This window comes from Panulirus ornatus, chromosome 28 (assembly GCF_036320965.1).
Source record: "Panulirus ornatus isolate Po-2019 chromosome 28, ASM3632096v1, whole genome shotgun sequence".
Classification (NCBI taxonomy): Eukaryota; Metazoa; Arthropoda; class Malacostraca; order Decapoda; family Palinuridae; genus Panulirus; species Panulirus ornatus.
The window spans coordinates 11756347-11770882 of NC_092251.1; positions in this window are offsets into that span (position 1 = coordinate 11756347).

Here is a 14536-nt window from a genome sequence, read left to right on the forward strand (position 1 = left end):
TTGACCCTGGTTATGCAGTTTTCTAACTATCGTCTCAATCTGAGGCTAATTACTCTTTAAACCACTTTCCCCATGCAGTACAAATGGGTAATTACAAACTGGTAAAAACGCTAACTCCCATTACAATGTACTCTATCATAGCTTCACTCATTTTTATTTCTCATTCTGTTATTCTGATTTAACCATTGCCAGTCGCATGCTATCACCCATTTCGGCAAGAGTGATTTGCTAGTTCCCTCCTCTTTCTCTCATTATCGATATAAACGATTTAATCACTCTTCTTCCCCCCCCCCCCACCCCAGTAAGTCTAGACAAACGTGTTAATTACTCACACTCGCTCCTTGCTGCTCAACTCCAATAAACGTTTTAATCACTCGTTTCCACTCCTCCTTCCTCAACTCCCACAAACGTTTTGATGGCAGTGGTCTGTTACGCTAACGATGATGCTGTGTATGTCAGGGATATTGTATGGCAGGAACCCGAGAACAGAGGGACCAGGGGTCTACCAAGGGGTGCACAGAGTAGGATGGGGGAACGGAGGAGAGAGGCTGGGAAAGGAGAGAGTAAGGGAGGGAGGGAAGAATTGTCGAGAGAGACAGATGAGGAGGAAGGAGGAGAGGAAGAGAAAATGGAAGGGGTTGGATGAAAGGTAGGAAGAAAGGAAGGAAGGAAGAGCGAGGAAGACTTTACAGTGAGTGAGGAAAGTGGGGTGAAAAGGACGAAGGGGAGAGAGAGAGAGAGAGAGAGAGAGAGAGAGAGAGAGAGAGAGAGAGAGAGAGAGAGAGAGAGAGAGAGAGAGAGAGAGAGAGAGAGAGAGAGAGAGAGAGAGACAGAGAGAGAGAGAGAGACAGAGACATAGACAGCGAGAGGAAAGTATAACTAAAGAGATCAGAAAAATAGGCAAAGTTAAGCAATTGTCAGAGTGACACAGAGCTATCCCGAGATATTGAATATCACATATCATTCCACCAGGCCTCCTTGATCACTCTCCTCCTAGATACAAATCATCCAATCACAATGATCAATAGAGGCCTCCATGGAAGCATCGCGCTCTCGGCGATAGTGGAATTAGAAGCCACTCAAATGACAGCACGGGAAATAAATGCATGTCGTCTGGATATGATCACAGGAGAATCAGATCCTAACAAGATATTCTTGATGTGATCCATCGATTGATCTTCTCAATAATGGATCACTTTCCCCTTGGAACGTCATCATTTCGTCTATGACTGATGTAACACATTCTTTATTGATTATTGTCCCATACAAGTATCATAGATTTCTCGATGATATTTCCATTCAATTTTTGAGATTTTTCCATCATACAAATTTTATCATCAGATCACTCACACGTCATTTTCTCATATCTCCACAATACCCAAATACCCTTTACACACACACACACACACACACACACACACACACACACACACACACATACATATGTTGACCATAAGTCAAGACGACCCAACCCTGGGTCAGACCCACATGAGCTCGAATCCTGGTTTTGGAAGTTGGCCTACACCCAACCCAGGTGTTCATCCTCGGGTCTGGTTGATGAATAGATATCCGGCTTGGGCTGGTGTGTGTGTGTGTGTGTGTGTGTGTGTGTGTGTGTGTGTGTGTGTGTGTGTGTGTGTGTGATATGAACATAAATGCTTTTATTGGCCAGCGTTTCGGTAATTACTTACACCATCACCAAGGGCTATAAAGAAAGGATAGTATGCATGTAATATCTACATTATGAGTTTCTGTTAAAAGCACAAAATCTGATATGTTCCTTGAAAAAGATATACCTGAAAAGCTAAACGTGAAACGATTAACGAATTTAATGATGACTATCAGTCCGATCTTATTTACAATACATTAATACGTGACTTATATAATGAATTCAACCCTCACACTCAGTCTCTAGCTGTCATATGCAACGCACCGAAACCACAGCTCCCTATCCACATCCAGGCCCACACATCTTTCCATGGTTTACAACAGACGCTTCACATGCCCTGGTTCAGTCCATTGAAAGCACGTCGACCCCGATATACCACATCGTTCCAGTTCACTCTATTCCTTTCACGCCTCTCACCCTCCTCAGGCCTCAATCACCCAAAATCTTTTTCATTCCATCCTTCCACCTCCAATTTGGTCTCCCGCTTTTCCTTCTTCCCTCCACCTCTGACATATATATATATATATCCTCTTTGTCAATCTTTCCTCACTCATTTTCTCCGTATGTCCAAACCATATCAATACTCCCCTTTAACCACATTCTTTTAACTTCCAAGCATCTCTCTTACCCTTTCATTACTTAGTCGATCAACCCACCTCACAACACATAGTGTCCTTAATATGAAGCGAAGCCTCGAAGCTTCATGGATCACCAGAGACCATACGTATTACTATGTAACACATGTGTATAAGCCTTTGTGTTTCCGCATGGCCTTTGCAGCTCATCTAATTTCCGTGTCGTTTTAGACTAGGAACTTCTGGTCTTATCAGGAATATTTGCATGGTAATGGATGTTAGTGAATATGCAAAGTAGCTCATTAGCATATACTTTGGTCGAAGAAAAACAACTCTCTTTACTGACATATATATATATATATATATATATATATATATATATATATATATATATATATATATCTTTGTACCTTACTGTGAACACAATTCCGTCAAGCACTGTCTGCAGAACCTTTATAAACTGAACATCTAATAACATTATTACCATCTGATCCAAACTCCAACCTTGTCCAGTCAGACGTACACGCAAACACGTCCCACTTATCTGAGTCTCGCGGAAGATCGGTTCATCCTGAGGCAGTGTGTCGCCTTCCTCATGTTTTCAGATATGATTATGAATTTCTTTCGTCCTTTTTTCTCAAGAAATTTATTGCTAGCGTCATTTTTACCTCCCCCTCCCTTGAGGAAATCCCCCCGTGTCCTTAAACGTTCATCAGCATTAATGGACCTAGTCTGATTTAAAACGTTTGAAAGGCCGTATTAAAGTCTGAGGTCCCCTGATCTCATACGTTATGAGGGAGTGATGGAAATATAGGTGGGTTGATCTTTGTTGTGGTCAAAGCTATGATGAGATGGTTCCTGTCCGTGGCTCACCTTACATACAGAGTCAGGTGTGTGTGTGTGTGTGAGTGTGTGTGTGTGTGTGTGTGTGTGTGTGTGTGCGCTTGAGTGTGTACGTTTGTGCATATGGGCATCTGTGAGTTTGACTGTTTGCAGGTTTCTTTGTGTTTATGTGTGTGTGTGTGTGTTTGTCCGTACATTTGTGAAATTTAGTAAGCACATACACACACACACACACACACACACACATATATATATATATATATATATAATTATATATATATATATATATATATATATATATATATTTTTTTTTTTTTTTTTTTTTTCATACTATTCGCCATTTCCCGCGATAGCGAGGTAGCGTTAAGAACAGAGGACTGGGCCTTTGAGGGAATATCCTCACCTGGCCCCCTTCTCTGTTCCTTCTTTTGGAAAATTAAAAAAAAACGAGAGGGGAGGATTTCCAGCCCCCCGCTCCCTTCCCTTTTAGTCGCCTTCTACGACACGCAGGGAATACGTGGGAAGTATTCTTTCTCCCCTATCCCCAAGGATATATATATATATATATATATATATATATATATATATATATATATATATATATATATATATATATATATATATATATACATATATATATATATATATATATATATATATATATATATATATATATATATGTAAACGTATATAAAGTTTCACTTACGTGTAAGTGGACCTTTGGACTTAAGATCATATAAATATTCTGGTATTTACGCTTTCATGAACATGAGCACACTTACAAGATTATGTTTACAACACGTGTGTAAATAAGTGAAAAAACCCAACACAAACACACACACACAGACACACACAAGGCAAGAGGCACAACCTTGGAGTCAGGCTCCGGTAATAATGTTGTGCACTTTTTGTAACTTTTATACAATTACACCACAACTTGAGGCCCAGGACTCCCATGTTTATCTGCGTGACGTGTTCTCTACACCACAGCAGCTCCACCTCCCTCACTTGTGCTGGCTGTGAAGGAGGTCTGGTAGAGGCTCTGGTGATTGGTCAAGTGGCCTCTTCTCTTGCTTGGGGCTAGACCTTGTCTTATGAAGGTTTATTCTCAGTTCTATATATATATATATATATATATATATATATATATATATATATATATATATATATATATATATATATATATATATATATATATATATATATATATATATATATATATATATATTCTTTTTTCTTTCAAACTATTCGCCATTTCCCGCGTTAGCGAGGTAGTGTTAAGAACAGAGGACTGGGCCTCTGAGGGAATATCCTCACCTGGCCCCTTTCTCTGTTCCTTCTTTTGGAAAACAATATATATATATATATATATATATATATATATTTTTTTTTTTTTTTTTTTTTTTCATACTATTCGCTATTTCCCGCAATAGCGAGGTAGCGTTAAGAACAGAGGACTGGGCCTTTGAGGGAATATCCTCACCTGGACCTCTCCTCTGTTCCTTCTTTTGGAAAACAATATATATATATATATATACAATATTTGTTCTTATCGTTTCATATTCTTTTCAATTTCCCTTCCACTTTATTAACTCTGTTCGTGCTGGAAAAGAAACCTGACACAAAAGTATGTCGAGGCGTCCAGCTGGTTGAACGATGTTTACATATATGAATTCACAGTCCTGTATCTCTCTCTCTCTCTCCCTGTGTCGTGAGCTCTCTGGGGAAGACTTGTGAAAAGTCAAAACTGTAAAGTATATATCAGCTCTATGTCGTCTGCTTCCATATCACCCTTTGTCCTACATTTGTCACGATGGACACTATTTGTTTGTGTGTGTGTGTGTGTGTGTGTGTGTGTGTGTGTGAGAGAGAGAGAGAGAATATTTCTCTTGCTGAAGGAAGTATACTTGTGGGTACTCGGATATTCATACGTTAACAGTAGCCAATACCTTGAATGCCCTCCGTTTATCAAGTATACTTACCTCACAACATACAGTGTTTCATTCTCTACAGCACCGATGCTCCTCTCTGACATCTAAACAGATTTCGTTGGCATTACAGTGACATCTTCCCTCACCAGAGTACACAGTGTGATGATCCTTCGTCCCTGGGGTAAATGTTTAATTCGTGTGAGAATCGTGCATTGCCCAGCCCCTCATGTGTGGTGCCTGATATCAAACAGGGGTTTAGTGTCATTAAAACAAAAGCCTTGTATATCCTTTTTTTTTAATTGTTTGTTTTCAATTCGGCATGAAATACATATTATCTGTGAAAGCAAAATTAGGTATAAAAAATGAGACTATTCCCCACGAGCTGAAAGGTTAAACAACGAGGGCGAAATAATGGGATTGGAGAGGGGGTGGTATTCATTCTCTCTCTCTCTCTCTCTCTCTCTCTCTCTCTCTCTCTCTCTCTCTCTCTCTCTCTCTCTCTCTCTCTCTCTCTCTCTCTCTCTCTCTCTCTCTCTCTCTCTCTCTCCACAACACATGATAATCATGCTTGCTGTCACTGTTCTCCTCTCAGAATTAGCCTTGATGTCGGCTCATCTTACGGCTTTCTGTTCACTTATCACATCCATTTACTAGTTATTTCTGCCTTTTCTATTTCACAGTTATCTTCTAATCTCCTTCCTTCTTCTACTTCGCTGCAGAGATTGTAGGTAAGCAGTGATTCGCAAGGCTTGCAGTTGATATCTGAATAACTCTGAAAGGATATATATTTCTGTAGCAGAAAAGTGTTCCAGTTCTCTTTTCTCCAGGGAAAACCATTACAAAACTTTGTAGGGTAGATATTAGATATTATTAGTCATATATATATATATATATATATATATATATATATATATATATATATATATATATATATATATATATATATATATATATATATATATATATATATATATATATATATATATATATATATATATATATATATACATATATATATACATATATATATACATATATATATATATATGTATATATATTATCCCTGGGGATAGGGGAGAAAGAATACTTCCCACGTATTCCCTGCGTGTCGTAGAAGGCGACTAAAAGGGGAGGGAGTTGCTGTTACTGAATTGCTTATAATCAGCATCAGTGACAAATATCAGAAGTACCTGAGGGTGAAGGGGTCTGTGTGAAGGTCACTGGAAACATCAGTTAATTGGCTTAATTCTGAGAATGGAAATTACTACACCGTAAACTTCACTGATTACGCACAAAAGTCCTGATCACCAATCATGATTTCAAACGCTGATTATGGAGAGCAGCTGTTACTAACATGGTTATCACGAAGGTTACGAACAAAAGAAATGAACCTTTTTTTTTCTCTAATTCTCCTTCCTCACGCATCTGACTGAGGTCATAGACTTTTGCGCCAGGGGACAACAGCCATCACCTCCACGTAACCCCATCTCGTCTTGTTGTACCGTGCGAGCTGACCGAATTTATGGTCCTCGTGAGGGAGAGGAGTTAACCTGACTCAAATGGAAGGGGGAAGGTAAACTGGTTGTACTTTCAATGTGGGGGAGAGAAGGAGAGCCTGGCTCAAGAACCTCGTTAGAGAAGAGGAGGGTTGGTTGTATAGGTTACTTAAATGATCTTTTTAGAAGGTCTGATGACCTTAGCGGGTAGGGCTGGGATGATGATGACCTTACCTTAGAGGGAGAGGGTTGGTTTGATGACCTTAGCTATGCAGGGGGAAGGTTCGTTGATGGGCCTTATTTGAGAGGGAGTGGGGCTAGAATGATGACCTTACCTGAGAGGGAATGGGGATTTATGATGATGACCTGACTTGAGAGGGAGAGTAGAGGAGTGAGGTGGGTGAGGAGGTTGACTTAATGACCTAAATGATAAGAGTAAGTTGCTTGACTTAAAAAAAGGAACCACGACCTGAAAGGATCGGCAATTTAACTATCCAATGAGCTGGGTTAAGCAATGGGGCTGGCTCGATAACTTCTGGGGATGAGGGCAATTTAACTATCCAATGAGCTGGGTTAAGCAATGGGGCTGGCTCGATAACTTCTGGGGATGAGGGCAATTTAACTATCCAATGAGCTGGGTTAAGCAATGGGACTGGCTCGATAACTTCTGGGGATGAGCTTGTGTTTCTTTTACAAAGCAGAGATTTATCACAGACGAGTCAGCAGTAGACAGACTGAAGAGGTTATCGTCAAAGATATTTCCCATAAGACTTTTCAATGAGGGACGTGGATCACTTGCTGCCAGTCCAGTATGTGATGTCGTGTGATCTTTTATTTCCTTTCGTGTCAGACGGTGCTGTCAATACCGGCTCTGCATGTTTGAAGTGTTGAAGAATCTCTAACATCCGCGCTCCTGTAGCTGACTGGATTGTTGTGAGATGGATTACACAAATACGACAGCCAAAATACAAGAAGGAAGACTATGTCACTCAATATGAAAGTATTATTTTGAATACTGTCAGCAGAGGGGAGTGTGCAATCACCCATCACAAGCCAGCCACACCTTCCCAGGTAAGATCTTCCTACCTAAGTAAAGTCTTGCTAACTGTATGGGTAAAGTCTGACATCTTTCCTTTGCAAATTAGTTGTACGTACACTTTTTGTTACTCAGAGGCGCTATGATGACAGAGGAATGGCTTCCTAGGGGGACAAGATTTGCCATTGTTGCTTCACTGTGCCTTCATGGTGCTGAGGTCTTTCCCCTGGCAACACAGTTGCTCCCCGCGAGAGAACTTGGAGGTCTATCAATTATGCAAGTCTCCCGATACATTCAAAATGGCTTGGTAACAGTGACGGCGGGGTTGAAAAGGTTCCCGAGTGTCTGACGAGTTTCGTAGCGCCCTGAAGAAGCACTAATCGTTTACTTGACCATGAATGGGTGAGGTAATGATTACAGCGTCAGCCATCTCTACAGATGTAAAAGTGTGTCAGCAGCATACGCTAATTCTTAGTTATACAGAATGAAGGTTGTGTCAGGCCAACCGACATGCTTATGAAGTCTGGCATTTTCAGACGCGCGCGTAATGTCAGTGCGTCACTCGGACGCATTTCAGACGCATCATTCACATGCTGCCAGAACATCGGCAGTATCGTCACGCCCTTCGTGTCCGAAATATCATCCATGCATTTCCTGGGTGTCAGCTGTGTTCCGAGCGATCCTCGTCACCTGGCGAAGCATGTCCTGGACAGATGGACGGGATGACGGGTCAATACACACACACACACACACACACTCAGAGGCGGGAGCTATTCTTGGCGAGTGCGTTCATGTGGAGATCCAACACAATTTGACTACTTGTACAACAGAGTGCGACAAGGCAGACTCCCTGGTAAGACCAGACACAGATAAATCCAAGAGAGAACAGGATGCCATGGTAGGCTACAAGCAAGGTACAGTAATACATACGTACATGGTTATGAAACAGGGCAACACGAGTGCAAATGATGACAATGAAAGTGCTGGCAGTCAGCAAAAGCTTAAAAAGTCGTATGATAGTAGATGTATTTCGATCGTATGATGGCAGATGTATTTTGATCGTATAATGGTAGATGTATTTCGATCGTATGATGGTAGATGTATTTCGATCGTATGATGGTAGATGTAATTCGATCGTATGATAGGAGATATAATTAGACCCAAGGAGTGTAGAACTCCCTCTCTCGACTATGGAAAGAACTAATCAAAAATTAGGTAATTTACATACCCAGCCGGTCAGAGAAACACGTAAGCATCCATCACAAGGTGATCCAATCTTGTCTAAGTTGTATATAATCTAAGGACATGGTTGGTTTTCGTCCACTGCGACACATCTATAGTCACTCGTTTCAATCGATCAACACATTAGTTTCTCCCTCTCATATACCCTCTCCTGCTGTCTAACCATTCTCCTATCACCTCACCTCACCCCACCAGTCCCTCGTCGTATTCATCTTCTCTATGATGTATCTCCCAATTCACTCACCTTTTCTGCTCCGTGTCAGAGAAGACCGAGATCTCTTCATTCAGTTCATTTATCTTTTCTTCCGTTTTCTTTTCTGCATCACTTTAAATCAGACGCTTAGAAAGCCAGATTTCATACTCCAGTAGCTCAGTGTATCGCGCTTCGAGGTTCTCAAGAGGTAAGGGATTTTTGCTGGCTTATCGCCACTTTCCATTCACTTCCACCTTTAGTCTTTGGAAGCTGTCCGTCCCTTGTCAACTGAAGCACAGATGACGTGTTTCGCAGTGGATGGTAATACGCTAGCGCTTCCACAGCGTTTTTTTTTTCAGCTGAGATGGTCAAATCAGTCTATTAAGCTCGCCTCTTGCACCAGTCAACATACGATGAGTCAGATCATCACCAGGGTCCAGCTACAGAAGTGTAAAAGTCTCGTACGAACTTTCGACGCGTTTTCCAACCCCGTTTCTAATTGTTTGGCTTTGGATGAGAGCCAGTACAGGTGCGGATGTCCTCCATCTGGTGGAGAATAACTGGATGTCAAGACACACAAGTAGGAAAATGCATCCTGATATGAGGCTATTGTTCTCATTTTCTAATCAAGTGCTCTTTGGCGAAGATGATGATAAAGGGAGACATACAAGGGTGGTAAACTGTGTAACCGTAGCGATGGATCTGACTTGGTAGAGTCAGAAATACTCGTGCTCAGATGTCTCCCAAAGGGTCGAATTATTCCCTGAACATATTGAAGAATGTTCCCATGTGTCATAGTCGAAGACGACCCTGTGGAGACTGACGGAATCCGTGGTGTTTAACGGGAGCGATGAATGAGTGACAGAAGCGTAGAAAGTTAGACATGGATCGTCCTCGTATTGAGGAAATGGGCGATCCATAGTCCCGTCATTGACTGTACATGAGAAGTCTTAGTTCCTGAATCATCAGAACACACTCTCATCGCAACCTAATCGATGGTGAGCGTTGGTCTACTATGCCTCACCATTAAGACACATCCTACTTCGCAGGCCAGTGGGGGTGGCTGACCACCAGTGTGGCACTGACGGAGTAATTACCCTAGCAAGGACAACCTCTCCACTAGCTTCGACGACGCACGACACCCAAGGCACCAGAACCCAGCTGGCCTTAATCTCCATTATGCTGTCAATTTACTCCAACTCGTCCCTTCCTTTGTTCGGAGCCTCGTTCATTTTGATACATTATGGCCGTCGTGCTGTCGTTACAGGTGATAACGTAGACGTAATTTGGGCAAAGACCTCGAATTTTGGTGTCCCCAATGGGGGCCGGTTGTGGTCGCTTGTTTTACGGTAATGACTGAGGTTAAAGGTCAAGTTATGGGCGGCTTGTGTGAGCTCGCGCCCGCGGCAGCGCGACGGGACTCGCAGATTAAACCGTGTCATTTTTTCCTAAATAGTCTGATTTATGGATGTCTCTGAAAACGCCATGGTGGAGTGATGTATATCTTTGTAGTCACTTGATGTGTGCCAGAGTTCCTCGTTTATCATCATGAATAATACGCGTGTGTGTGTGTGTGTGTGTGTGTGTGTGTGTGTGTGTGTGTGTGTGTGTGTGTGTGTGTGTGTGTGTCTGTGTGTGTGTGTGTGTGTGTGTATTTACACTTTTGTAGCATCTCTTTCTTTACGTTACTGGTAGAGTACTACACTCTTGGAGTTTCATCTATCACACTCTCAAGTATCATGCAGCTTTTTGAACTCTTGTATACTGTCAGCATATACAAGTAATTATTCAGTTTGTGTCTATCACCCGCCACTTATATCGTATAAAAATCTAAAAACTTCACCAAAAATCTTGCCAGCAACTCACAATCCCATAAAAGTCAATTAGACATCACTCGGCTATAGCTATACGAGTCAGGAAGCTATCTACATCACCACTCGGCTATAGCTATACGAGTCATGAAGCTATCAACATCACTCGGCTATAGTATACGAGTCAGGAAGCTATCAGCAACATCACCCAGCTATAGCTATACGAGTCATGAAGCTATCAACAACATCACTCGGCTATAGCTATACGAGTCATGAAGCTATCTACAACATCACTCGGCTATAGCTATACGAGTCATGAAGCTATCTACAACATCACTCGGCTATAGCTATACGAGTCATGAAGCTATCAGCAACATCACTCGGCTATAGCTATACGAGTCATGAAGCTATCAACAACATCACTCAGCTAAAGCTATACGAGTCATGAAGCTATCTACAACATCACTCGGCTATAGCTATACGAGTCATGAAGCTATCAACTTCACTCGGCTATAGCTATACGAGTCAGGAAGCTATCAGCAACATCACTCAGCTATAGCTATACGAGTCATGAAGCTATCAGCAACATCACTCGGCTATAGCTATACGAGTCAGGAAGCTATCAGCAACATCACTCAGCTATAGCTATACGAGTCATGAAGCTATCAACAACATCACTCGGCTATAGCTATACGAGTCATGAAGCTATCTACATCACTCGGCTATAGCTATACGAGTCATGAAGCTATCTACATCACTCGGCTATAGCTATACGAGTCATGAAGCTATCTACATCACTCGGCTATAGCTATACGAGTCATGAAGCTATCAGCAACATGAAGATTATCCATTCAATCATTGCTCATTGAATATTCAAAGATAAAAAAGAAAAACGGAAGTTGAGTCCTGAATATCCATTGCTTTTCCCCAAACACGGCAATGAGAAAAGTGCATTTAGGGTATGGTGGAGTTGAGGAGCCGTGAGACGTGAGGAGGGGAAGGGAACGAGGCGATTGTGGAGGTTCCTGATAGGTCAGACGAGCGAGGGAAATGGCTCGGAAAGAGGAAGGTGTTGCTGGGAGTACCAAGGGCGATGGCCTCGCTGAGATCTGGCATTACGACCCCATATGTATAGTGTGTGTGTGTGTGTGTGTGTGTGTGTGTGTTGGCGTGGCCACACTCAGGGTGTGAGGAGGAGTGGCAAAGTGGGGGGAGGGAAGGAAGCGAGTTGTATGTGTGTGTGGTAGAGAGAGAGAGAGAGAGAGAGAGAGAGAGAGAGAGAGAGAGAGAGAGAGAGAGAGAGAGAGAGAGAGAGAGAGAGAGAGAGAGAGAGAGAGAGAGAGAGAGAGAGAGAGAGAGAGAGACTTTTCCAATTTGGGTTTCTATTCAAGTATTTCTTCTATTCAGGGATTCCAAGAATACTGTACAGTATTTTATGTCGCCTCTATTCAGACCGGCCTCCGCCGTAGGAACCCTTGTACGGGAGCATAACCTTGTATGAACTAAGCCTAGGGAGGGCGCCCTTGAAGGTCGAGGAAAGGAACCCCTGTACAAATAAGCCAAAAAAAAAAAAAAAGAGGAGGTGGCGTCACTGCCAAGAACTCTTGAATGACTCCCAGGAACTTGTGTAGTTCTTTAAATCGTCGTGTTGCACGGTGGAGTCTCCGAGAATACCTGTATACATTGGAATATACATTCATGACTTATGCGAATATTTCTTTGATTCATGAAACGTTTCCAGAAATATATATATATATATATATATATATATATATATATATATATATATATATATATATATATATATATATATATATATATATATATATTGAGGGAATATCCTCACCTGGCCCCCTTCTCTGTCCCTCCTTTTGGAAAATTAAAAAAAAAACAGAGAAGGGAGGATTTCCAGCCCCCCGCTCCCTTCCCTTTTAGTCGCCTTCTACGACACGCAGGAAATACGTGGGAAGTATTCTTCCTCCCCTATCCCCAGGGATGATATATATATATATATATATATATATATATATATATATATATATATATATATATATATATATATATATATATATATATATATATAATATATATATCTATATATATATATATATATATATATATATATATATATATATATATATATATATATATATATATATATATATATATAGATAGATAGATAGATATATATAGATATTTTCTAGGAATAGTTATAAAAGTAGGATATTACATGAGGAAAGAGTCTGTCCCTGGGAGCTGACTGGCTCTGTGGCCTGCGTTCGAGATCTGCATGTAAGAGGATTACGTTTTGATATTCGAAGTTGTGGGAAATGGTGTACTGGCGACGGAATCACTGGATGTATACTGCTATCTTATGTAATAACATTGGAGCAAGTATGGTTACAGCCTCTCATGAGATGCACATTGCAAATATAAAAGAGATCATAAATACCATCGTAATGACTGTTTGTAGACATGATTGCAGAATTAGTGATGCCACACTGCCATTCACAGATTCAATTTCGTCTCATTCATTGTCGTAATTCCGTAGGAATTACCGATAATCTTAAGATCATTATTCTTTTTCATCCCAAACTATCATTTTCCCACGAATAGATAATATAAGACTCATTTCTTGCTTTCGCTATGTTGAATCTTATATCTACTGAGGATGCAGACGGATATCTTCTCTTGATCTACTTACCAGATAGATATGACAGGTCCAGTGACTGAGGCTGGGCCGTCAGTATGACAATGGCCTATGCTTCATTAACAGGCATCCACCACAACCCTCCTTTCAAGTGGTCTTGCCCTCGATTTGATGTGTCGGGGTTCAAGACGATTCGAAACACCTCTCAACATTTCACTCTTAAGTACATTTTCTAAGTATCAGTCATCACGTAAGTCGAAACTTACAAGAGTGACAGGTAATATCAAGGGTCTGCCATTCACGATCATTAAAAGAATCGAGTAAGTTAATTCATAAGCACATTAGGCTCTCCCTCAAAGCAGACTTGCTTGGTCTTCCTCACTGTCAAGCTTAATAGACATTTCGAGATATAGCCCCCACGTCCGAGTCTATTCTATAAGTTCTGTATCCTTACCTTCTATTCAACAGTGTTCATTTCATAACCACTGTACTGCAATGTCAGGCCTAGGTGTTCTAAACGGCAGTGACGGGCCACTGATGTCATATCTTAACCCTGAGTCCATAGCTTCACTACTGCAGTGAGAGGGCCATATCTTCTAGATCGCATTGCCATGTCGGCTGTGTTCATACACAGGTGCCCAGTCGTTCGCTCTTATGTTACAGCACCGAGGTAACATCTTTCATTCTGTCTTAACAGAACTAAAAAGCCATTTGCTACAAAGCTGGAGACCTTTTACTCTCACTGGAGTGCCCGATTCGCTGCCATTTTAAGGTAATACCTTAACTCGAGCTGTTATATTTTGTTGTAAGGTCAGGGCTTTTGAATCTGCAGTGGCATTTACTTGGCTTTTCCACTACTGTGATAAATCTCTTCCGCTCAAACACAAGGCCTGAACCTATGACTTGTTTACCAGTGTACCAGACATACATCTATATTCTTTTCATTCTAGTTTCGTGTTCGTGGCTTATCTGCTATAATGACCGATTCCAGTCGGTTTATAGTGCAGTTTATCATCAAACTCTACACGGGTGTTTTGACCGTCTATTTCTGGTAATTCACTGGGAATATACAGGGCGAGGTAAAGGTATT